Source organism: Hippoglossus hippoglossus, chromosome 16, assembly GCF_009819705.1.
Source record: "Hippoglossus hippoglossus isolate fHipHip1 chromosome 16, fHipHip1.pri, whole genome shotgun sequence".
Taxonomy (NCBI): Eukaryota; Metazoa; Chordata; class Actinopteri; order Pleuronectiformes; family Pleuronectidae; genus Hippoglossus; species Hippoglossus hippoglossus.
In genome coordinates, this window is record NC_047166.1 from 23,675,286 (window position 1) to 23,701,291 (window position 26,006).

Here is a 26,006-nt window from a genome sequence, read left to right on the forward strand (position 1 = left end):
TTTGGTCCAATGCCAAACTCAGCAAAACAAAGATCGTCGATCCTTACATGTTGGATAGATGGAAAATGCACATATATATTTTAGTTTTCATAGTTGTGAGCTGGGCTGGATTCAAACGTGCTGTAGCTGCATAGATATATATATATCTTCCCATTTTAGGCTTGTACGTTCGCTATTGTCAGACAATGCATCAGCATGAGAGCTGGAAAAATGTTCTAACCTTTTTGAAAACCACTCATTAACAGACACACGTGGCTCAACCCAGAAACCTCTCAGATTCAATATTTCCTGTTGTGAGTGGAGTAACCCTTCTCTCCCGAGAGCTTTGAACTTTAAAAAAGAAAAAAAGAAAAAGCAAAGCATTAAATGCAGCTCTGTGGTTTAGATTGTGAGTAGGTAGCATCACTGACAAGATTTTATCAGCATTTACGAGGCTCTCTCATGACCTGGCAATCCCGTTTTCTGTGATGAACAGTACAGAAAGCTACCTCAGGGGTTGATGCCACTTTCTGTTAATATGGAGACCAACATGTGGGGGTGCGATCTGTCTTGACAGCTAGTATAAAGGGGAAAAGAAACTCCAGTCTGTGATTTCCTCTCTCATGCTTCACCTGAGTCTCCATGCCCAGAGTGGTACACCTCAGGATGATGTGAGGTGAGTTATTTTTGGTTCAGCGAGAGGCTGCGGGTCTGTGCGCACTGGTTCTTTCTAACCTCAGGAGGATGCTTAACCTTTTCCATCCTTGATCAAATTGTCAGCTCATAAACCTGACCTCATCATTACATTGATTACATGTGACACATATATGGATCGTCTGTTACATAAACCTGTCGCTTGTGATGAGCAAAAGGGACAGGCCCAAGGTTAAGAGCATAGCTTTTCCTGTCCAGTATCTGCACCAGGAGCCCTCAGAGGAGAGTTTGTGTTCTCAGGTCTGACGCACATGGACAGCGAAGCTCTGTGTCAAAACCCCTGTCCTTTAAGGCTCATTAAACCCTGCTGGTGCATGGCCACCTTCAGGCAGGCCAGCAGGCAGCCACGCAGGGAAGGTAGCAGCTAGAAAGATGAGTAAGCACACAAGCAAGCATGAGCGCAGTGTGGCAGGCCCCTGACAGAGAACGTAGCCTTGCTCTTCATGCTGCCTACATGCCTGATTAATGAGGACAAGCCCACTGGATGCAGGCTGAGTGAGCTGGTGAGCACGGAGGGAGCATAAGTAGACAAAGAGAGTGTGAATAAAAGAGACATATTAGTGATGGAGGCAGAGAGAGAGGCAGAGATAAGACTTTGGAGAACAGCGGACAGGAAATCAATTACCGGGCTTAGAAACAGTGATCCGACTTTCAATGCTCATTCATTTCAGAGGCTTGAATGAGCTCAGCTCTATTCTAGACAAGATTTCTGTTTCGTAATATCATTATACATTCACATGTGGGCGAAAAAGTCTTTATTTTCAATAATCCAGCTCTCTCTCTGATGGTACAATAGAACTTCTCTGCCTATTCCCAGTGATTATGAGTCCACATAATTGCAAGTCACCTCATTACATTATTTAAGGTTTCACCAAAAATATCTCATTAAAATAAATGAATTGCATGTACTAGTATTAGGCTTCAAAATAAATCCTGTTGAGTAAATTAGTTCATTTATGTTATAATGATACGCTGTCTGAGGAGAGCTGAGAGACTGTCAGTGGTGCAGACATGCATTACAACTGCTAACATGCATTATTCACACCAACCTCCATTCTCCACACCCAGTCAGAACAAGCTGGTGTCATAGTGGCAGCGTGCAGGGCTCGCTGGTGAGCTGCAGAAGCTGACAAGCTATAATCACCTAACAACATTTTTATTTTCAGAGTAATGTACCATTGCACCCCCCCTTACACAAACACATACACATAAATACACTCTCATCCCTTCTGTGCCTCTTGTGACCAGGGAGTGGGAAGAAACTCTCCTTGCGTGTGGAGTTCCGCCTTTGTCTGCCTAGGTTTTCTGTGGGTATTGGTTCTTCAACACTCCAAAGACATCCAAATTGATTTAAGGTTAATTTGATATCATAGGGATGAATGGGAATGGGAATGGTTGTTGTAATAACGACCAAATAGCAGCCCAGAGCTGAGCACTACATTTAAAACAAAGCCAGAACATAATCAGCAGGAACAATGTTTACAGCCAGAAGCACTCGTTCAGTCCTCACATAAAAAATGTGATACAGTGCAGAGCGAAGCTCTCCAGCTGTGGACTGTGGCAGTTAGTTTCAGCATGGGGTTGTTGCAGGGGAGCTCAGCCTCAGTTTTGCCAAACTTGATAGCGTGACAGGACAAATGTCAGCCACCAGTGAACCCCGGTGAGCCTGATGTCGTGCTGGCTATGACAGAAAAATAAGCTGCTTTCAGACATGCACCTAAACTCTGCAGTTCCCCCCTCTGGAGGAGGTGCATGTGTGAACGCAAATGTCCGAATGAGATGCTCCACAATCTCTGCAGACTTTCTCCGCCTGACCTCTTAAAGTCAGGAATCACCGCGAGTGAGTGAGACAGACGCAAAAATATATATATATATATATAAAAATGTGTCTCCCAGTGAAAAAGCCAGTCACACACGTAGATGACACATCCAAAGATGTCAAGAGAGTTTGTGGTGATAAGCGTCTGTGTGTTGTCATGAAAATCACGTGATCTGCCCAGCGGAGTGAATACGTCGCTTCCCGTCTGCCTGCTGCTCCACCTCTCCCCTGAATAATGTGGAGGATTTGTCGCTGTTGTGAACCCGTCTGTGCAGAGAACCTCCCGCTGTGTTGTGCATGTGTGAAAGGCAAACTGCAGGTAAACTCCATAGCCAATTCTCCGTATCCGTAAACTATAGATCTCTACATGGACAACAGGCAGTGGTCAGGTGTTCACACCCTCAAAGCTTTGAATAAATGGAGACCCTGATCAATATCTGTCCATCCATAGATAACATATGTTTTTTATCTTCTCTCCAGCACAAAGCAGTAGCCTCTGTGAGTGATACTTTTTCAAAAGCCTTTTCACTGCCATTACTGTATGAGGCGTACATTACCTGTCCGCCTCATCAGTCAAAGTTTTCAAAAGAAATCTGACGTTTACATTTCACATGTCACATTGTACACCTGTTTGCTCTTTCCGCTCCTCTAATGTGTACACATTAACAGGCGTTTGCCATTTTTGCTGTGAATGAGCTGTCAGCCTCTTTCACCCGGGCTTGAGAAGATGTGGGCTTATCACAATAGTGCACGACAGAATAAAATGTTAATGGAGGGCAGGCCATGCACTGTGAGGCTGCTGGAGCTCTGATCATCCTCTTTGCGCTCCCTCATCAGCCCGAGCTGTCACGTATAAGGCGACAGTGTTGATGGAAAATGCGGCGGCCGACCTTATCGCTTTTCTGATGGCTTTCTTAAGGACTATGACACAAAGGAGTCACAGTAATAAAAACAATGTCTTTTGTTCATGCCCTGATGGGTAAACTATAGAGACGTCAGGGTAAAACAATGGTTGGATTCCCACAATTTATGTTCATGGTAGGTGTTTGTTATTTATCAGGTAATTTCTTGGATATTGTAATCTATCATTGCAAAAGGGCTCGTGTAAGGAATAATTTGACATTTGGAGAAATATGCTTATTGATATCTTGCCTAGAGCAGAAGTTCCAAAACATTGGAACCAAAACAAAACCAAGTCACTACTTCATACAACATTTTATGAATGTCTCCGCTCATACGAAATGCGTATAAATGCACATTTTACAACTTATAAGAATTATTGTAGTATTTATTTTAGCCACCTAACAATAAAGAAGTTTAATTAATGTTAAATATGTTCCATGCATTAATTGAAATCAATATTAGTGAAATAATAGAGGCCAACAGAGGAAAAATCAGAAAAAGTAATGAAAATTAGACAAAAAGTTAAATAGGTTTAGTAAGGTCATGTGACTTTAAAACTAAACTGGAAAACAATTCTGTCCTTTTTGTTTAAAAAAAAACAACCACCCAACTTCATTGATAATGGTGTGGTTGGGTGTTTTGTACATGTGCTTGTCTCTTGTTCTCGTAACCACACCCAGCGGTGATGTCACAGGGTCATGAAATACACCTGTACATCACTGAACACGTGATTTCCAGCACGCCTCAAGTTGCTCTTCAACCTAAATTCATGTTTAGTTTTTATTTATTCAGTTAATTATGTTAAATGATTAACAGAGCCTGGCCAGCAGTTTCCCCATATCCAGTCTTCACGTTGCGATAAGGGCAGCACGGTGGTAAACGGTTAGCACTGTCACCTCACAGCAAGAAGGTTCCGCTCCCTCGGTTTTGGCGGGGGTCTTTCTGTGTGGAGTTTGCACTTTTTTCCTGTGTCTGCGTGGGTTTTCCTGATAAAGATAAGAGATAAAAGCTCAATTTAGAGGCTGTCTCCTTGCCCCTTGTTTTTTTATCATGTGTACCGTGAGTGTGATACTATAGGTTGAGGATAGGTTTGGTCGGAAGGGATCGACCCGTCTGAGCTTTGGTTTGTCAGGGATGTAATGATACATTTGTTGACCTTGTTTGAAGGAGCCCAAATGGGAAAGTGTAGTCGCAGAGACCAGAGTCACTTGCTGAGACCCAATCAGTTTTCAAATGCAATCTGTGAATCGAGACACAACTGGAGGGATGGAGGGACGGATGCTAAAGAGTGACATCAGCCTTCTCATGTAACGCTAAGAAAAAGGATAAATTCCTGTAAAATGTTTTTGTGACTCACAATGTGACTCCGAATCTACAAGTAAAATGGAATTCATTGTTTGAAAATGCAGTCGGATTTAAGTGTAGCATCACAGAAGATTGGGGCATTGAAAAGAGTAAACACAGACGCGTCAAGTACTAATCCCAGCGGCACACTGCTCGTTGAATTTGATACAAGCTGTCCACTGCACTCCTATATGGAAAGCATAGCAGTGTGATTGCACTGGCACAAGTCGAGAGCAGTTCAACAATGGGAAGAGACACCTGCTTAAAGGCACTCACACATACACAAGCTCATTCAACATCAGTTATTTTTTTAAATCAAGGCTGGAAATGGCTGTGAATGTCTTCAAACAAATGAAGGCATTATGGACAGACGAATGGAAGATGGAGGCTTTAATATCCATGAGGAGCATCATACTCATATGTTGTAAACACAAACCTTTGAGTCCCAGCAGCTTTAAACTATGAGATTTCATTTCATTCCTCTGCTGGAGTAACCGTGATAAATATGAAACAGCATCGCAGTGACGAAAAATATATTTTCCATCTTTAATCGCTGTGTTGCTTTTCATCAAGCTATAACTTTAATGTTATATTTCTGAGGATTTGGTGGTGCATGTGCATACAAGCCCCTGCCCCCTCCCCACTTTTTTAAGCGAGATGAAAGATATGTAAACGCCGTGTGACAACTTTCAGAGGCACCAACACTAGAAAGTAAAAAAACACACTGTCACCTGTTCACCACAGTGTTGTTACCCCAGAAAAAATGCGGCTACAACCTAGTTTTATACAGTCTATGGACGACACACAGCACAGCACAATGCAAGCCATTCTTACAGCATAACCTCCGAAATAAGTTTTAATAACGCATTATTACCGACCACAGTATCTCACATTGACTGTCTATAAAGATGGACGACGTTACTGCTCCCCAAAAGTGAAGCCAAAGCACCTTGATCGCCACATAGTGGGTTTGTGCCGTAGAGCTCATAAACCCTGCCTCTGCCATCATAGGGAACGGGGCATGGGCCAAACTAAAAAGTATATATAAAAGTTTATGGTACTTCTTATCAAACTGATGTTGGTTTTATTAGTTATTTGAAGCTGTAAAAACATGGTGAAACATAATAACTGCCAGCTGAGACAGGCGAGCAATTGGTCAAGCGTGTGTTGCAGTTGGACCTCGCTACCACGACTGTGGCTTCAAATGTGCAAGATGGCGGCATTCTTATCTGGATACTTTGGCTTCATTTCTGGGTAGTGGGAAGAAGTGGATACACGTCAATCTTTATTTACAGTCTATGGTCTCACATGGAGGCTCAGACTCTGACAGGAACACCAACCTATGGATGAAACAATACAGATCCATTGTATCCAATCCATTGGATTTCAGAAACACCCTGAGAACACCAGCAGAACACAAGCATTTGTTATGGTCCATGAGGCCAGTACTAGAGAGTGTGATCATTGCATCGGAGCCATAGATGTATTTCATAAACAGTGAGCCCCATTATCATCTCCTAATGTATTATTCATCAGTTAATCAACTCCATAATACCCCATGATGTGCTGTGAGGATTCCATGAATGAAATGTCACCATCAATATGCTTACACACTAACATTAGATGGCACTTTCAGGTAAGGGAATCATGTTTTGAATGTGCAGGTAGCAGCCAGCTCAGATTCAGTTAGCATCATAAGTTGAGCTTTGCAAGAATATGCAAGCGGCAGAGATGAATATGACAACACGTTGAGTTGTGTGCAGCCAATTGGAGCCCTTAAGGGAAGCGTAGAGGGATTCTTTATATCATAATGGGGAATGGAAATTATATTTTGCAGAAGCAACTGTGATTGTTTCATGCATGCACACAAACACACATGCACTCACACACACAAACACACACACAATCTAATATCCCATTTTTGAGACGCTCAGATTAACTTGATCCTCAGTAGTTTCAGATCACATCTTTCTGAAGCAGCATCCATCTTAAACTCATACAGGCCTCTGGCCTCGTCACAGACTGCTCTCTTAAATAATTTACCTGATTTACAGCCCCTTATACCAGCTGCAATTCAGTCTGAATAAACAAGGAGCAGATGGCCACTTGGATGCACAAGTGTCAATCAGCTAGGATGGAGGCGACAAGAGATTCTCGAGAGCCCCTAGCCCCTTTGTGAGAAAATGCAAATGTTTGCATACACATAAACGTACACACAAACATATTCCCAGAAATACACATTCACAGAGGGGTCAGATCAATCTGATGAAGAGTCCTTCCTGTCTGTTTTAAAGCAACCACCCACACAGTGGAACAAACAATGAAGCAAGGTTTCTTTCTTTCTTTCTTATAATGGGTCCACCATTATTCTGAACTACCAACTACAGTGCCCTATGAAGTTTTCCTGTCAACAAATCAAAACACATTTTGTGTGTCCAGTACTAACACTTGGGTTGAGTGCACTTCACTCCTCCCTTCTGTTTTTTTTATGAACCCATTCTAAGTCAAAGTATTTACATCTATATTTGCTTACTTGCAGTCTTCATCCTTACTGTTCACGTTGACTGCTACATCGCTGCTGATTATTGATCAGAAGAATACCATTGCAAACTTCACTAGATACCTTTTAATCATTTCTATGGGAAGAGAATCCAGGATTTGTTCTCTGGATCCATGACCCCATGACAATGTTATTTTGTTCTCAAGGATGAACCAGACTCCAGTATGCCATTAACTGCATTTTAATGTGATGTAAATTAGTAACTGTTAATGTAATGGTTTCATTGCAGGTTCCCCTTAATCTTAAAGTGAGTTCATGTCTTTATATACTATATATATGTCTGTTTCTATGCATGTAAGTAAAATAAAAAAGTAGTCAATATCACACAGCTGTGAGGTGTTATTGATGTGATATTATGCAGCTTACTTCCTCTGTACTGCCAAGGATGGATTAATAGAGAATGGGCCTCTGGGCACAGAGAAGGGAATCGCTATTGAAATATACAGAACCTCCAGACTGCTCTGTTTGTCTTCAGCTGGGGAGACACACACCACTGAATCCCAGATGATAGCGAGAAGTTAGTGAGCCAGTCACAGAAAAGTTGGCTTCTAGCAGTTGTCTGTCAGTGCACGTTCATATGTTTTTGAGGCGTAGCTTTGACAAGACAGAGCCAATGGGAGGGGGTGGGATGTATCAGTTGCATACTTTCAAAGTACAGCCTGCTCATGCTCGCATGTCCTACTGGTGATAGTTACACGGGCTGAAAACATGTGGTTCCACTCACCCCAATTAAATCTTGTTTCAATCTAAATCCAAATTGGGCACACTCATCTGTGTCTTTGCCCATGTCCATAACTATTGAGTACTGAGATTTTTGTTTTTACCATTGAAGTTTTTGATTTACTTACAGGATAGGCAAGCTAGCTTTATCATTTTTTTTTTTCTCATTCATAGAAACATTTTCACATGGAAGTCAATTTATGCGGAGTGCCTTCCTCCCGTCAGGGTAACCTCCAGATAACTACCGGGCTATGGCTTGCTATAGTACATGCATTGTTCATACACGATTGAGATGAATTTCTGTATTTAGCAGTATGTCTTTCTGTTCTTTGTCCCTGTTCTCCTGTCTCTCCTCTAGCTACCTGATTAAACCAGTCAGTCATCAATGAGGTGCACCTGGCCAGGGAATTGAGGGCTTCCAGTGTGGGGACTGCTGGTTTTGCTGGGCCTCAGCCTGTTATTTTTATGTTAATTGTGTCATTTGATGTTAATAAATCCCATGGTGTGGGCTGTTTTAAAGATGTTCTGTTATGTGTCAGTGGTGGTAAATGATTTTATGCCCCATAGGGCCACTCAATGCAAATGTCCTCGTTTTGTAATAAAGAATTATCTTATCTTATCTTATGGTGGGGTGGTAACAATATTGATTTAACAGTATTTATACATTTAGACTGAGAAATATACACAGTCCGTTTGAGCAACACAGACTAGAACAAAGTGGATCAAATCCAGAGGAACTGACAATGACACTACAAAAAAATTGTTGTTTCTACCTTCTATGCTCCTGTTTTCTCGGCCATTTTCTTCTGTAAAATCTTCAGTCACACACCAGGAGAGACAGAGTAGGTCAGTGGGGGGCTGGACTGGGTACTGAGGGGTCAGGTGGCAGATCCTCTCATGGAAAATTGTGGTTTAATTATGAGCCAAATTCCAACCCCATTACTGTCTGAACTGTGGGCCACAAGGGGTTATACTTATTAATCTGCATTTTAATTTCCCCCATTTGATATCCATAATGCCCATTAATATTAATGTCTTACAATATTTGCTCTAATATTAGCTCATGATTAGTGAGAATGATTCAACACTGGGTTTTTTTGACAATTCCCCCCAGCCAAGCGCACATGCAGTAGGATGTCATCCACATTTAAATCAAGTCAGTACCACTAACTGGAATTCAGTATCGGTCGGTGCCAAACTGTATTTTTTCAGTACTTTGCTCTCTCTGTGAAACCAGAAAATGTCATTTTACCTCCTGGAGTAAAATGTTGTGTAGTTTGCAATATCCGCCTTAAAGTTGTTTGCCAATAGCCAGTAAACCCAGAAGAAAATGCTAACCAAAGTACCAGCTAACCAACAGCGAACAAGAATGTTTTCTCCTGCCATGACTTATCCAACTGGCGAATTAATTACCTGAAGTCGATGTTGGTAAATTGGTCGATGCTTCACGTGAAGTTTCGTCGTCAGTGGAGGGTTTTACTTCGTCAGCGTGCTGCAGGCGTGTCGTTAGCGGGGGACTTGTCTTTCATGCCTTCAAATACAGTTCACTGTTCATCATTTAGATACATGTTGTGTTCGACCAGGTGTCTCATCAGTCTAGACGTGTTGCCATGGCCAAGTTCTGCAGTTGGCAGTACAACGATGGTTGAGTTGTTTCTGTCAACTTTTGAAAAGTATAACCACGCTTGAGAAGGCTTTCGGCTCGCCATTGCCTCCAATTACCGACACCATTGCCTGATGCACACCTTTTCCAGAAATGTGCGTTACTGCCTTTGCAGATGAACTAGTGCAAAAGTATAGATGTGGAAGCCACGTGCATATAGGCTCTCCATAGATCCTACTTGGGCTCTCACCTGATTTCACTTGCTCTCTTACCAATTGGATTTAAATACTTTAAATACTGGAAATTTCAGTTCATGGCCACAACACAACTTTTTTTATGCCTCCGTGCTGGCGACAGCTGGTGGCCAGAGATTAAGTGATTCGATTTCAGTGGTCAAAGGTCAGCTCATATGAATCTAGAAAACAAATTCATGATGGAAACTACACTGGTCGGTGGAGGCGTACAACGGTGGTGTGGTAATTCTAGTTTTTTGATTTAAAGGAATTAAATTCCTAACTAACTTTATTTAAAGAAAACAACAATTCGTATACAATTTTAGTTGATTACACACTAATGAGAACATTGCTCGGACTATTTTCTATTCAATTTCTGCCAATCACCTAAAACAGCGACTGACAGTATGTTGTGTGTTGTCAAGTGGTGATTACTTTTTTGCATCATCATTTATTGCATGCTTCTATAATATAAAATAAAACTCACACATTCAGCTGCAGAGTGAGTATAGGACTTATACTTGTAATGGAGTATTTTCAAATTATGGTATCGCTACTTAAGTGAGGCAAAGTAATCCATGTGAATACTTCTTCCACCGTCCGTGGGTAGAAAAGACTGTGAGCAAAACCACTCTGAGTTGCACAAAGTGTGAGTGACTACTCACAAAATCAGCTCACCTTACCACAGGAGGGAAAGGTTGTTCCAGCTGATGCCCAGGACCTCATCGCCCTCCTTCTAAAAACAAACCTGATGGAGAGCCAGGGTACAGGTCAGCGGCTTAGATACACATCTGAGAGAGAGTGACAAAAACTGCTTGGAGAAAAACCTGTGGAATAAATTGATGAATTCCCTGTTGTTTCCACACATGCAGTAGCTAAGAGCATGAGATTTAATTTGTGCGGCGCTAATGACTGTCTACCATTAAAATCACTCTAAGCTTGTGTCTAACAGAGAAGGCTGGGATACCAGCCAGGCACAGCAGTGAAGTGGCCCCTGGTGTCGAAGAATACAAGAAAAAGCTGTATTATTAAATAACCTACACACGACGACAGATAGTGCAGCTGTATTAGTAATTATAGTATTATAGCATATTACCATAGTAAGTATTATTAAATTGGAATTGCTTCAGCCAACCAACAACATTGCTGACTTGTATTGACACAGTATCTCAGTGTTTGGTTATGTTGACATAAAACTAAGGCACCACACAGTACATGGTGAATCTGTATCTCTTTAACAGGGACTGTGGTTGCCACTTTTCATCTGAGTTACTCGACAGTCTCCATTTCGATAACCATTGCTCTAACAGGTATCATGGTTCATGGTGCTCATGCACTACATGTAACAAGCACGAGACATAGCCTGATGCAATCTAATGAAAAGTAGGTCAATAGTGAGATGGGTGAAAGCTCCAGAAACCTCTGAATGAAAGGTCACATACACTCAGTGTTTTTATAACAAAGGAGACTGGATCAGGTGCAGTTATTGAACCGGGGCCGAGATGTGTAGCTCTACAAACTGAATGTCTGATGGTTGCACTTTTTATCAAGGAGCGACCAGCGATCTTCCAAGATGTGGAAAGGATCGACCTCCTGAGTCCAGGAGCCAGTATTTGTCCCTCAGAAGGACCCCACTTATTTTGACATGACTTACCAGACTCACCACAGGACATTCACATCCTAGTTTGATTGCAGGCTGTTGTCTTTAATTCAAATTTTGTTCAATATCTAAACACACAGAGTGGGTTCAGGATGTAACTCAGTGATTCCTCCAGTTTTTCAGTCATTTCTGGTGTGAATTTCAGTTAGGATAAATATACTCGCAGCCTTTTTTGTGTTTTCATGCACAAATATAGTTGATGCGTTCTCTACAGACCAGACTGACACTTCCCCTGAAAATTAAGATGATGAGTCTTGTGACGACAACATATCCATACATGACGTTAAGCCCATTAACGATGAAGACGAACCTGTGGAGCTCCCATTTCCATGTAACTTTATCACAAATGTTCAATGTAAACGGTCACATTTAATAAGTTTCTATCATTTTGCAATTTTTGTTATCATTAGTGTAAATAAATCAAATAAATTGAGAGTGATTTGATTAAATAGTGAGTTTAATGTAGTTTGACTTATCTAATCAAATCACTCTTAAGTCATAATTATTTTTGAGTGAGTAAAACGGATAATGAGTGAGATAAACAGCATAATGTGATATTCTCACCTGTTTTCTTTAGATGTGCGACAGTCCAGTACTCCTGTCCCCCTCCACACTGCTCAACCAGAGTCCATTGTCCACACAAGAGATATGAAAGAGGACGAGCAGGAAGAAGAGGAAGAAGAAGAGGTTGGTGACGGCTTCGAGGAGGAAGACTCAGCAATATCCCAATGAAGACATGAATCGTGAACCCCTCATGTTCAGGGACCATATAGCCAGGTCACATATTGGAGGAGGATGAAAAAGAGGGAGACAGGGGTAAGAAGAGAAGGATTGGAAAGAGGAGGGGAAAGAAGAGAAGTTAGAGGAGAAGAAGAAGAAAAGAAGACAAGGAGTAAGAGGCGGTGAATGGACTATCTCCTTTCCAGCACCTCTCACTTACTTACTTAATACAAAAAACAACAGGAGACATTTTCATGTGTAGAAAGTCTGCATAATTCAGTTTTGTTTTAACTACAAACAATCTCCAAAGTTGTCTCCTAATTCCAGAAATCTGTATGTGATCAAATATGTTCGATATTAATAAACTTTGCGAAAAAACAGGCGACCAGCCATCTGTGGAAACGTGAAAACAGTGCATTCATGACAGCGGCGACAACTGATGGATAACTGCATAACTACATGTGAGTTATTCAAAACACTGTGAATTAGAGGCCATGAAGAGCTGAAACATGTTCCATGTCTCAAACCCCAAAACTGTATGAAAAATGTTTTGTCTTCATGAAGGCAAAAACGCGATATGTTGCAAAGTACTGTCCCATTCTTGTTTATACCATCTCAAGCCTTTGCAGCCTGTCACACTCAGTTATATTCTGTTCTTACTATAATGACACTCGTAATGAGCAAAGCCCTAAAATGTGCAAATAAAGTTCTGTAAGCTTAGAAGATGAGAAGTTTTGCTATTTGAAAGCATCCTAGCTTGTGTACATGGTCACAGCTAGTAATGAAAAAGCTAAGAAAGAAATCGATGGCTCAGGGGGAACCTTACACCGGTGTCACCTTATTTTGATGGAAGTTAGTAGTGGTTGTAAATTGTTGATTGTGCTTTTTATTCCCATTGGTTTTTTTTAAATTTGATTTTACTTTCTATTTCTTGTGTTGTATTTGTTGTGTTTAGTTTCTCATCAGTTACTATTATAAATTATTATGTGTGCATGCTTTCCCTCCCTTCAGACTTGTTAGATACTTTCTATTACTCATATGTCAAAAAAGCTTGATGGTTGAGTTTTATTAGTTTGTGGGGTGAAGTGGAGCTGAACACTGCAGAGCTGTTTGACCTTACGAAGAGCAGCAGCCACATCGATCAGCTGCTGTGTTCTGTAAAAAATGATGAGGCAGCCGTATTGTGGCATTGAGAGGGAAAGAGAGCAGACAGACTGGGGAGCAAAGGGGGCTGCTGACCAGTCAGTGGGGCTCTAAAATGAGGAAAAAGAAGATACAGTTGTTGGTTCCATTTTTTATTGAGTCGCTGCCCAGACAATATGTCTCGTTTCGTCCTCTGAGCTGGAACAGTAAAATGTAAGATATGACATAAGGAATGTGAGGCTTATCCTATTAGTTTAAAATGTTTTTTTCCTGGATCTCAGTTCTCCTGCAGATTTCACTGAGCTCCCTGTAAGGTACGCTACAACCACACCTCTACGTTTTCATTTAAGAACAGCATTGTCAAACTAAAACGATCTCTGTCCACATGAGCATTTTAGTTCTGTATCAGCTTTAATCACATCCATACTAACACGCCTGAAAACGCATCTCATGTGACCTTCACATACACTGAAGCGTGCACGTTCACACACTGATTGCTCCAAAAATAGCTCCAAATGCAGAGTTTACCTGCACAACGGCTATTAGCAGAGCCAACAGGGTCAGCAACGCTTTTAATTGTTCATCCATGTTGCGTTCTGCACTGGTAGTCGAGGCTGATGCTGTTTTTTTTTCTTCCATAAGAGTACGACATGATCAAAAAGATCCAATAAGAGAGCAGATGTGAGTGTCTACGTGATTGTTTTCAAACATCCATGTTTCTGCCCATCCAAAATTAAACGCAGCGCCGGGGTCTACAAACTAAATCGGGGTCAGCAGCATTTCCAAACTTCTCTATTTTAGCAACTCGAAAACTCTTGTGTTGTGGATGGCAGGCGTATCAGTAGCACAGTTGATTAGTAGTATGGATGTAGCCTTAGGAGAAGGCACTGTTAATCCAATTCTACAACTTTCAGAATAGACAGCCTCCAGGAAGTGCAGTAAGAAGTAGTGCTTCGATTAATTCTAAAAGACTTTTGCTCTAGGAAAATGGAAACACTGAAGTAATGACTCCATCATGCAGTTTTCTTAACTGGTTCTAACTCTGCATTAGCTGTTCAGTTTGTAGCCTCTTTTTACATCAGTTTAAATGCTGTTCTTAGGAGAACATTTTAAAAGCTGCTCTATAAAGGTAGAAGAACAAGGTTTGAGATATGTTCTGTCTTCTTGAACTGAGGTAGCTTTTGTCCCTCAACTATGTCTACAGAGTGACTCTATGTATTGTTTCTGTGCCTCGTTTTAATTAAATACAGCTCAGTAAATAAGTAAAAAGAATATTGAGCTTCCTGTACATAAACAGAATAATGAGAGAAAAGAAACTTAGCCTATTTCATTAAGATTATAGAAAAATCAGAGCAGTGGTAGAAAATGAAATGAGCTGTTTTCAACTCTCATGTTCGTTTGTGACATTAAGACCTCTCTTCAAATCTTGTGGCTTAATAGACAAAATTTATATTAAAAAAAAACATGCTTTATAAAGGAGAAGCAGGGTCAGGAGAATTACTAAAGAAGTGCATTCACCTTTTTCCGGGAAGCTGAGTAATGACTGATACTCAATGACCCCCTTTTCAGGTGTATACAATGTGTTGTACTGTACTACATACGGCCGTGCTGCCGTTGCTGTAATGCGGTCCACTCGGTAGTTGCCACAGTAACTAAGTGACGGAGTGAGGCGTTTTAAAACATGAGCCGTTCGTGTTTTAGAAGGAGTCTAGGCAGGATCATAGAGAGAAGTGATCATATCAGGCGGTTGGTGCACGAGGAACTCTGATAATAGGCTCAGAGGAAACTGCCCTAGTGATAAAGGAACTGCTGTGATTAAATGTAATGTGTCATGTAGTTAAATAGCAATAATCTCTAACCTACTTCCTGCTAATATGAGAAGGGCAGAGGAAATATCGTGAGCGATCGGTGGATGGAGAAGTGGTAGCGAGGTTCCACCGTTACATGCCTTCAACCAATCTAGTTAGTTAGTTAGCTAGTTAGTCTGAGCTGTCATGATGTTCTACCCTGTTTTTACAGCATCAACTAACAAGTTAAAACCAATCTTCACCAACATGTAGGAGCTTGGGTTTAAGACCTATGCTGTAGCCAGCCACCAGGTGGCGATCAAAACATTTTGGCTTCACTTTAGGGGAGTGGTTAAGTCATCCATCTATATATACAGACAATAGTTCCACCTTAAAAAATACTCCAAAAAGACAACCAGTGCATGTGTGAAATGTGTTACCTAGATAATTTACTGATATATTGAGTAACAACATTTTGGGGGGACATAACATTTTCTAAAAAATTATATTTGTTGTTGAATATTAGTGTTGTTTAAATACATAACTACAATTATAATGTTTAAGAGACAAGGTTATAATGTTCAGTTTGGGTTCTAACTATTGTTGGTAGGTGCTGATTATTTTAGAGGATGTAGTTTGTGATATAACATTTTTATATATAAAAAAGTGAAAAGAAGGGTAAGGACTGCAACTCGTGGAGTTACCCTCTGTGGGTCAGTCGAGATGCCGGTTTCAGGTACTTCCCTGTTGCCTTCACTTTCCAGACCCAGGGTGAACATTTGTTTTTATATACAATTTATGGATACAACTATCATGGAAAAAATAATGGAGGCAGGAAAGCGTAAAAGCAGAACGAGTTCACAGCTCAAAAACAAATTTAAGTGCAGTATCACTTAAATGTGCATGAAGTGTAAAACAGTTGTGCTATATGGGCCTGCCTCATATTTATTGTTTACATTCTTTGTCACTTTACGATTGGTACAGGAAAGTGATGAGGCTGAGGAGATAAAAGCAGGAAGGATGGTCTCTGGTCTCTAAAACTGAAATTCAGACACTTCTATATGTTGGACCTCTAAATTTTCAATTACAGAGAGGAGACCAGTGAACCTGTAACTCAGCTACAGATCGAATGTGGCCGAGGATTTCATGGACAAATGATTCTGAGCCCAATTCTTTAACTCATTCACGTAGAAACCTGTGCCAAGAAAAGGGAAATCCGATGAGCCCAAATTCATGTATTTTTTCTTATCGCTTTATTCTTTAAAAAAAAATCTAGATTTATGCAGCTGTTTGATATGAGGCTTAATTTTGGTTATGTTGTAGGTTTTAATTAAAAACACAATTATCCTTCATAAAAAGTAAGAGACATCTAATGGGCTGTCTCGTGCTCTCGTGTACGGTGATTAGTCACACAACCAACACGTTTAAAAGCGTATGCAGCCGGCAGTGATTGCTACATCCACCGTGAGAAATCCAGTTTAGAAAGCAGAGCATGGGGCCTATGGGTAGATATGATCACTGATGCTGTGGTAAGAAAAACCAAAAAAACTAAAAAGGGGGGACGATTAGGGGTGCAATTGCCCAAAGACATTAAGCACATTGTTGGCATTTGTGTTTGCGAGACAGATATCCTCTCTCTCCTTTGTCTCCTCTCATAGAAGTCATCGATCAATGTCCAGGCATCCCAGACTCCAGCGATAAACAGTTTCAAAAATAGACTTTCCAATCATCCCATTTATCTGTCTTCTGGGTGACGGACTGAATCCCACAAACTCATAACCAGTTGCTGGACAAAGATTTCAGGAGACAGTGATACACTGGAAAAACACAATGGACTGTGTGAGCTGTGTGCTTTTATATGATACATTACCTGTGATGAGCCCCATTTTTCACAGCGGAGCGACACAGATAGGAAGAGGGCTTCCTTGTTAGCACGGGCACATTTGGAAGTGCCGTCTCACTCTGAGGTGGGGAAAAGCGATGTAATTGATCCTTATTTTTCATTCCTGTGCACATTAGCGGCGGTGAATCATTAGGACGGCGATGCTCATCAGCGTGATGATGGATGCAGGGTTGTGACAGAGAATCCAGTCAGAACACTTGAGCTCAGGCCCTTCATCACTGTGGACAGCATGATCAGTAGTTCTGTCTCCCTGACACAGTGATCACAACAAAACGGCCCTGACAAAGCACTGGCTTTATTTATTTATTTGTTTATTGGAAGGTTTTTCCATTTCTGGTTGGCGTTACATGTGGATAGGGTCGAGATGTGGGGGTTTTCGTGACTCCACGATGGAATGAGGGGACAAATGTCTCTCGTCAAGTGGTCCGTTCATCATGGTCGGCTACCTGTCCGGTTAATGAAGTCAGGGAGCCTCGGAGCACACAGAGCACTCCTCTCCCACCAACATGGACAAACAGCAAAGCATGAGCGATCACACCAATCTCACTACTGTACCCACATCCCCCCCCCCCCCCCCCCCCCTCCCCCATCCACTCCCGCGCTGAAAGAGACTCCTCAGCAACGCCTGGTTTAGAAGAGAAGAAGCAGCTGCAGCATGAACTGGTAATTCAGAGGCATTCACCCACGTCTAGGTTTTTTTTAAATCCAGTAATGATGGTGGGGGGATAAAATAGAAACGTCTTTGCTGACGTCCACGGAGGAGAGCTTTTGAGAAGTGTTGTACTGAAAAGCAGAGCCCGACCTTTGCGAATCCAGAAAGCCCCTCTCCAGCCCACTCATGAAGAAAATAACTGCCACTGAGGAAGGAGAGGACAGAAAAAGAAGTTGCTTTCAGGATGACAACCAAACTCTCAATATTGATTCATAACCTAAGAAACCCTCATCCTAAATAAATATGCTAAAAAAAGAGAGAGGTAAATTGCACCTATGCAAGTGCACATTTATTAGATGTGATGTTTAGAGAGGGTGGAATCAATTTCTTAATTTCTGTTTGTCTTAAACCTTGTCTACACAAAAATGTGTGGGTATGTGTGGGTTTTATTTAGGTGAGGGGAAACCCTGCTAGAAAAGGCATACTAACTCCTTTCCTATTGCCAGTAGAGGAGTTTGAGTTTCTGTTATTTACCACTGGTGTGTCATGTTGGACAACCCGAACGCACTGAAAACTGAGGTGCTCACTCTCATGTCTGGTGGCACGTTTCCATCACTGTCAATCTGAGCCAATAAAAACCTGTGTCTACTGCCGAGTCATTTTACCCCAGAGTGAATGCTGATTGAATCTATTCCCATTGCAGACAATAACCAGATGTTTGTGGGTGTTTTTTTTAACAGTGGAAAAAGATAACCTGTGTAGGGCAGTCATTTATATGTCACAACTTTTGAGTAACAAGTGGAATAATGGTTACTCAGGGATAAGTAACTCTTATCCATTACACTCCCTACATTAGTTTGAATGGTTTTCAGTTGTCTTAACAAATGATGAGACAGTCGATGTGTAGCTTGGCACAGGTCAAGAAAGGAATATTCCCTCTGACTATTGCATCTATTAAGGCTGGAACATTGTCTTCCAGAGGTAAATGTGCACGGGTGTGATGTGCAGAGATGTTCTAGGTGTGGCAGTTTGAGATTTAGTTTAATGAATTTTGGGTAAAGTGTAAAAGTGATGTGTCTTCTCAATTTCAAACCCACCGACTGACATTTTCTAGTATGTGCACCAATGATTGTTCCTCTGATTGTTCCTGCCTGGAAGTTCAGCACAATTCTTACTGTCTTCACCTTAAAAGTTCTACACATCATCTGTTGGAGCTGAAATGTTCACGTCAAAATGAAAAGTTTTTATAAAGTGCATAGCTTCATTTCTGCAAAGGGATAATGTATGTTCATATATGTAATAAAACACACTTTTAGCATGCTTGCTAATCACTGCATTCATCAGGTCTGTATCACAGACTGTATATAAAGATGGCCATATTGCACATTTAGAGCCAAAATCTGCACTGTAGCAATTGGTCCTGTCAATTCAGGTGCTGGACCAATCACGAGTCAGTCTCAGCTGGGAGAACTTCCTCTGGAGACCAGGACAAGGAGAGCTGTTGGTTTCTAAATAATCAGAAACTCACTGACATAATAAAACTAATGCAGTTGATGTGTTGTGGATGTCAGACTGAAGTGACAGGTGACACCTGGGAGGTGGTGGTGTCACCGTGGTTTAACAGACATAGAATGTGAAGAGCGCATTCAGACACATTTGATCATGTTCACAGAACACACAAACGAACACAGTTCAACACTTTACACCATTCATCACTGTCTCTGTCATTGTGACATATTTACATCATAAATGCACACACAATGATACCACACAGTATCCCCAGGACAGCACAACAGCCCGAACCCGTACACTTCAAACCTATTATACACACAATGCAAAAACACTGAACTTATTCAACATGAACAAAAACACTCAAAACCAGCCTTTTCATATCGAGCTAACAAGCTAACTTTCTCAAACTAGCATGTTTGCTAACTACGTGCACGAGGTCACGAGGTCACTCGGCCATTTCGGCTACACTCAGTGAGCACCACACTCATATCCACACAACACAAACTCTCCCACACTCATCTCCCTCTCAAACACAAAACAAAATTCTCACTTTCAACCAACACACAGCAGTAAGTTCACTGAGTTTGAGAGACGGAGACGTGGAGTGAGACATGGAGACGTGGAGTGAGACACAGAGACGTGGCTTGCCTCTGCTGAGTTCCTCACAGCTATGAGAAACAGCGGAGCTCGCGCTACAAAGTAGCAGTCCCTTGGGCCAGCCATGGGCTCACACTGCCCCTTACTGACCGGGAGGTGCCCCAATGGCTCAATCATCTTGGTTCGTGACTTTAGTTTTTGCTTTCAAAAATAATACAAAAGATAATAGTTCCAAAAGGCGAAAGAAAATACACACACTTAAACATGATTATTAACAGTAAACTTAAACAAAATATAACATAAATGTGATAATACTTTAGTAGGCATCACACGTGCACCCATTTGACAAAGAGGACGAAATATATATGAAAAACACTGATTAAGATCGATATTTCTATTGGGCAGGATGTTCAATTTACTTGAAATGGCATGCCATTAGTGGTGTTGTGACGACTGCCGTCTGTTCAGTACCTGTGGGGGAGTGGGAGACACAGAGTGCTGTAAACTGCCATCCTCTGGGAGCCGCTGCTTCTTGTAGTTTTGGCAAAGCTGAATGAGCATCTGGTAATTGGAAACGATCACCATAACAGTAAACTTGGCTGATAACGGAGGCGACACAGCCAAGACACAGAATAAATGTGTTTGGCATCATGATGACTTTTAAAAGGTATTTTAGTGAAAATGGCTCCACACTGTAATTAGAGACCGCATTACGTCATCTTAGACCTAAAATGTAATAATCCTGTTGTTGAACTATTTAATTGATGAATAAAGGGTTTTATTTTTTGTTTTGATACATAGGTCTTATTAGAGTACAACTGTGTTTAAAGAAGATCATATTATTTCTAGTAATGTCTAATTTTGATATAAAGTTTGGCTTAATACATCTTATTAGTGCACTGTAAAATAAAGTGTGACTGAAAACATCATGGACACTATGGCATCATGGACAAAAAAAGGACCGATCTTCTGTCCCTAGTGCTGTTTTCTTCCCATAATGCAGAGTTCAGTTTATTTGTGCTCTGCTCCTAATTATGACTTTGCGGTCAGATTTAGATGAAAATGCTAATTTACAAACTGGTTATTAATGGTGAAGGCAGGTGGTTCCCACCCCTACATTTCCTGTTGCCTCTTGTAAGTATTTTCCCTGCTAACCATGTCAATTGTGAAACGCTATATATCTATTATTAGCACATCAGGGGCTGAATTGACTTCCTTGGGTGGGCATGGCTGTCAGCTAGAAGGCCAAGCCATACGTCTCGGGGGCTTCTGGCCACAGGCAGAGCTCGCTGAAGTTTCATCTGCTGTTTAGTCGCAGGATTATCCTCCTTTCTCTTTATGCTTTCTTTATGTCTCTCATGAAGCGTGTTCCTCTCTCCAACTTCTTTCAGGGGGAAGATAATTACAGCTTCACATGCAGCAAAGTGGAGAACCTCATGCTGTGTCCATGACAAACACCACCACTGGGCCATATCTTGCGGTTTATGGTTACCCAATTGTAAAAAATCGTTTAGATGAGCATCCGTCTGTGAGTTGCTGCCTTGCTGAGAGTGCAGCACGTCTCTAACTACGCTAACTGCCCAGCTGCCTCAGGGCTGCTCCAGCCAAGATAACTGGTAATAGGCTGAGTCTATGTCGACTGTAGAGGGGGAGGGAGAGCAGATAAGAGCGTCTCAGAAGCTCTGAGCGGAGAGAACTTCTTCATACACCTTCTTGCACAAGACCCTCCTCTTTCTCCATGGGGGAACATCTGCTTGAGCATGTCCATTAAAATAAAAAAAGGCACAAACACCTCAGATTGTGTCTGAGCTGTAAAAATGCAGCAATAAAAAAAAACACTCTGCCCCTCCACTTTCTCCACACTGTACCCAACAACTGACAGCGGAGAGGCAGGTTATTAAGCCAGTCTGCAGACACACAGACGGACAGGTTTTCTCTGTGTCATGTCTCAGGGAAGGCCAGTACTCTTCTCAGAGCAGGTAGGGCATCAATCAGTCTGTCATGAGGTGATGCAAGGGGGAGGTGTTTCCCTCTTGAAAATGAGAGGAAGCCCCCGCTAAATTTCGCCCTTACACAGACAGGGAGTCTCTCTATAAAAAGTGTTTCTGATTCTTTTTTTCTCTTTATGAACTTATATGCAAGCTACCAAAAGTCAGTAAAGTGGTTAATTAAACGGAGAAACTGAGCAGAACAGGAGTTGTGGCTGTGTCACAGGGTCTTTCATAATAAGGCAAAAAAAAAAGTGTTGGCCCTTTTAAAATCTGAGTTGTTCAGACTCAGTAAAGTTCTGACTTATTAATTGTGTAGGACAGAATCTCTTGAGATTTGCGCAGTGGACTGAAACACCGCAGGGTGACATTCAGTGTGAAACACAATGTTTGGATTTTCTTTTCTCCTCTTATTTTTTATCACATCCCTCATTATTCCATTTTAAAAAGCAGTACTTATACACATTCCATGAACGAAAAAATAAAAACCTTATACCACCTGCTCCCTTTCATTTAAATAACATAACATAAATATAGATGGTCATCATTGTTTTTGAGTTCCAAATTATAAAATGTGTGCTATAATATTTTGATAACCTTAAGAAAGCATAAGGACTCAAGAGGACTTGACAGGCAGAGGGTTGCCGAGGTTGTTAATATAGAACATGTTAGTAAAAGGGAAGGAATAATTGCAAATGATGATGAAAGTTAAATATAATGAGTGTGCGTGAGGATTTGCCCTGTTGGATGGTGTTAGAGAAAAACAAGGAATGGACATTTATTTTAATTGTTCCCTGAAAAAAGCTTCCTTGAAATAATCACTTCATTACTAAATGAAAGACAATTTGTCAAAGGCTAACAATTAAAAGCGAGCAACAGCAACAACAGTGTTCACGTCAAAAAAAATGGTGAAATAATATTATGTCATTTCCAGAGACGATGATCATATCATCCTTCTAAAGTCTTTTTCCTGACTTTACACAAGAGCATGGTGTTTCAGTTTCAGCGTGAGAGCAGGAATTTGAGTGAAAGAGTAATCAAATGTGGGTTAGATCAATAAGTCCTGCTCTCAAACTGAAAGACCAAGTCCTCACAGTCTTTATCAGAGTCACCACATATCCCTACTGCAAATTGGAAATTTTGACAGAATCAATAGATACTTGTATTTTTATCATAAATCAAAAGTAATCCTGAACACAGAATCCTAAGAGTTAACTGTAAATAGAGAATTCTCAGTGTCAATGATCAAATCTGGGTCTTTGCCTCAGAGCTCCTTCACTGTTGACCTCCTGGATCTCCTCTTCCAGCTGAGGCTCATGGGAACATCATAAGGCCTACACTTTGAACCAGGTGATGGCCCAAGTGGAAAAGTCAGGGGATTGAAATTCTCTCCTTCATCCCCCTCTGGGGAAGTGCCCACCAACTTTGACTCTGCCAAATCATCACATCAAAGATTTGTTGAGACATTTCAAATGAGAAATAAAATTTGAACAGTGTGGTGGCACGAGAGGAACAGTCAGAGTTTCACCAACATATAGGCTTCATCCCCTGGGGACTCTGAATGTATTTATGTATTTTCCAGGATCTTAACCTTGTATTTTTTCATTATTCCTGTGCAGCGATAGGTTTGCTTAAACAAGTTCTGGCATTCAGGTCTCTTCTGGACTCCAGCAGGTTTTTAATGTATCCGTCTTCCATCAAAAGCTGCTCCAGGATCTGCTGTGAAGACTTTCCCCTGCATGAGGCTCAAAACGCTCATCACAGTCTTTCACAAAAATCACATGAAACTGTGGAACCACTCAGTGCTGCCACAGGCCTCCATTTTAAGTGCTTTAGTTGATCCAGCACAATTTCTGAATGTGAAATCAGGCATTGTGTGTGGCAAATTATGAAAGACAATGATTAACACCACACAGTCAGGACAGCAGGAACGAAGAACAAGGATGTTGGACTGCTGTGTATCACAAAGGACTGTGGATGCTGTTTGATCTGGAGAAGCAGGAATTTCACCATGTGCATTGTCTCCCTGTAAAAATCCTGCACCTCACACACAAAGCCCTTAATGGCCAATCCCCATCGTACATTGAGAAACTCGTAGGCCTTTATTTCCCCAGCAGATCGCTGTGCTCCCTATATACAGACTCACTCTGTAAAGCTGCTTTCAGACATGCACTCCTGACATCCTCCAGACTGTTCCCGTTAGGGGCTCTGTGTGTGAATGCAATTCTCCGACTGAGAGTTTCTGCAGACTTTCTCCAGCCAGTCCCCTTGTAAAAAGTAAGCAGAATATCCGAAGGAGCTGATGTGAGTGCACAGCAGGAGATTTGGAGTGAAAAAAAAGTGATGCCATTCATGTAGGAGACACCAATGAAGACATCAAGAGAGCTTTTGGTGATAATGGCCGTAGCCCCTGTCAATGTGCTCTAAGTAAAAACATGTGATCTTTGCAGAGGATTTAATACTTTTCGTCCTGCCTCGTGCATGCTCAACGCTCCAGAGTTTTCTGTGTCTGATGAGAAAATCTCCCTGTTGTGCTGTGCATGTGTGGAAGGCGAACTCCAGAGAAAGTCCTGATCCAGTTGTGTAAACTTTCTCCGGAGGTCATGTCTGAAAACGGCTCAAGAGTGGAATGGGAGGTAGAGCCTTCGGCTACCAGGCTCCTCTCCTGTGGAACCTGCTCCCACTCTGGGTTCGGGAGGTCGACACCATCTCTACATTTAAGGATAGACTTAAAACGTTCCTTTTTGATAAAGCCTATAGTTAGAGCAGGATCAGGTGAGTCCTGAACCTTCCCTTAGTTAAGCTGCTATAGGGCTACACTGCTGGGGGAACTCCCATCATGCACTTGGCCCTTCACTCTCTCTCCGATTCTCTCGGTCTCTCTAGATTTGATTTACTCATTAAGATATGAATAGTTTAGTTTTAGTTATATTTTTTCTTAATTTAAACAGCTTGACATGTGTGCAGCTCACGACTCTGTGCTGTTTCGATGTTGACTGGATGGAGAAGAAAAACTTAACATTATTCACTTCTTGCATCCATTTGAAACAGAGGTGAAGACTTTGGGAACGGGGAGGCCTCTGTCAGCTCATACTTACCCACAACCACCACCTCTTCTCTCTATCCCCCCTCCACCTTATAGACACTTCTTTCCAGACTGACACTGCACAGAATGCACAGACACACAGACATACACACACACGTATACTGTATAAACAAACACCAAATTACATTAGACAATCTATGGTCCTTATCTCTTTTTTTCTTTGATATTTGTTTTCCTTGTGTATTTGCCTTGTAATTGGCATTGTAATAGTTTTGTTTCTTTGTACCGTCCCACTAATGTTCAATGTTTTGTCTTACAATAAACAAACAGCAAAAATAAGTAAAAGTAAACCTAAAAGGTGACAAGCACCAAGCACATAATTAATATTTTAGGACCACTCAGACACCCTTATGAATGATGGGGCCCTGGAAGGTCATCGGCAGGTTTACGACAGTGAGCGGATGCTCCAGAGCAGCAGAGGCTGACATCCCTGTTATTCTTTCTGAGGTCTCCTACTTGAGCATGTTCGCCAGCAGCTCTGAGAGCCTCTCACACAAATGGTAAATGTGGTACTTGTGTGAGGCCTGGTACCACACTGCATTTAGAAACAAAGTAAACAGCATTTCATTCAACCCGACTTCAAACCAACACAAGAATAAGTCAGTGTAAAAGCAACTGTAAACACTGTTACCTACTGAAAAAAACATTCACCACTGAAAAAGGTTCTTAACGGTTTTTCAACTAAAGCAACCACACATTTAGCCAGAAATGATGTTATTTGTGTGTTTACTTGTGAAAAATAAATAAATAGACACAACTCCACCCACCTGATGAACCCATGACTACAAAAATTTTGAATGTAGCTCTCTTCACAACAAGACAGACGCAGGGCGCTCTCGTCTCTCTCGTGACTCTGCGCCATGATGCCATGACACCAAACTCCAAACACTGGATGCCAAACGCAGTGAGAACTATTTGAATAAACACAGTACAAAACACTTAATAAATATTAAGTGCCGACATTAAATTATATATGTGTATATATAAAAAATGTTTGCACCCCACACATAGGATATGGGTGGTATGTCTTTATTAAGCTCGAGTCCTCTACCAGAGGCCTGGG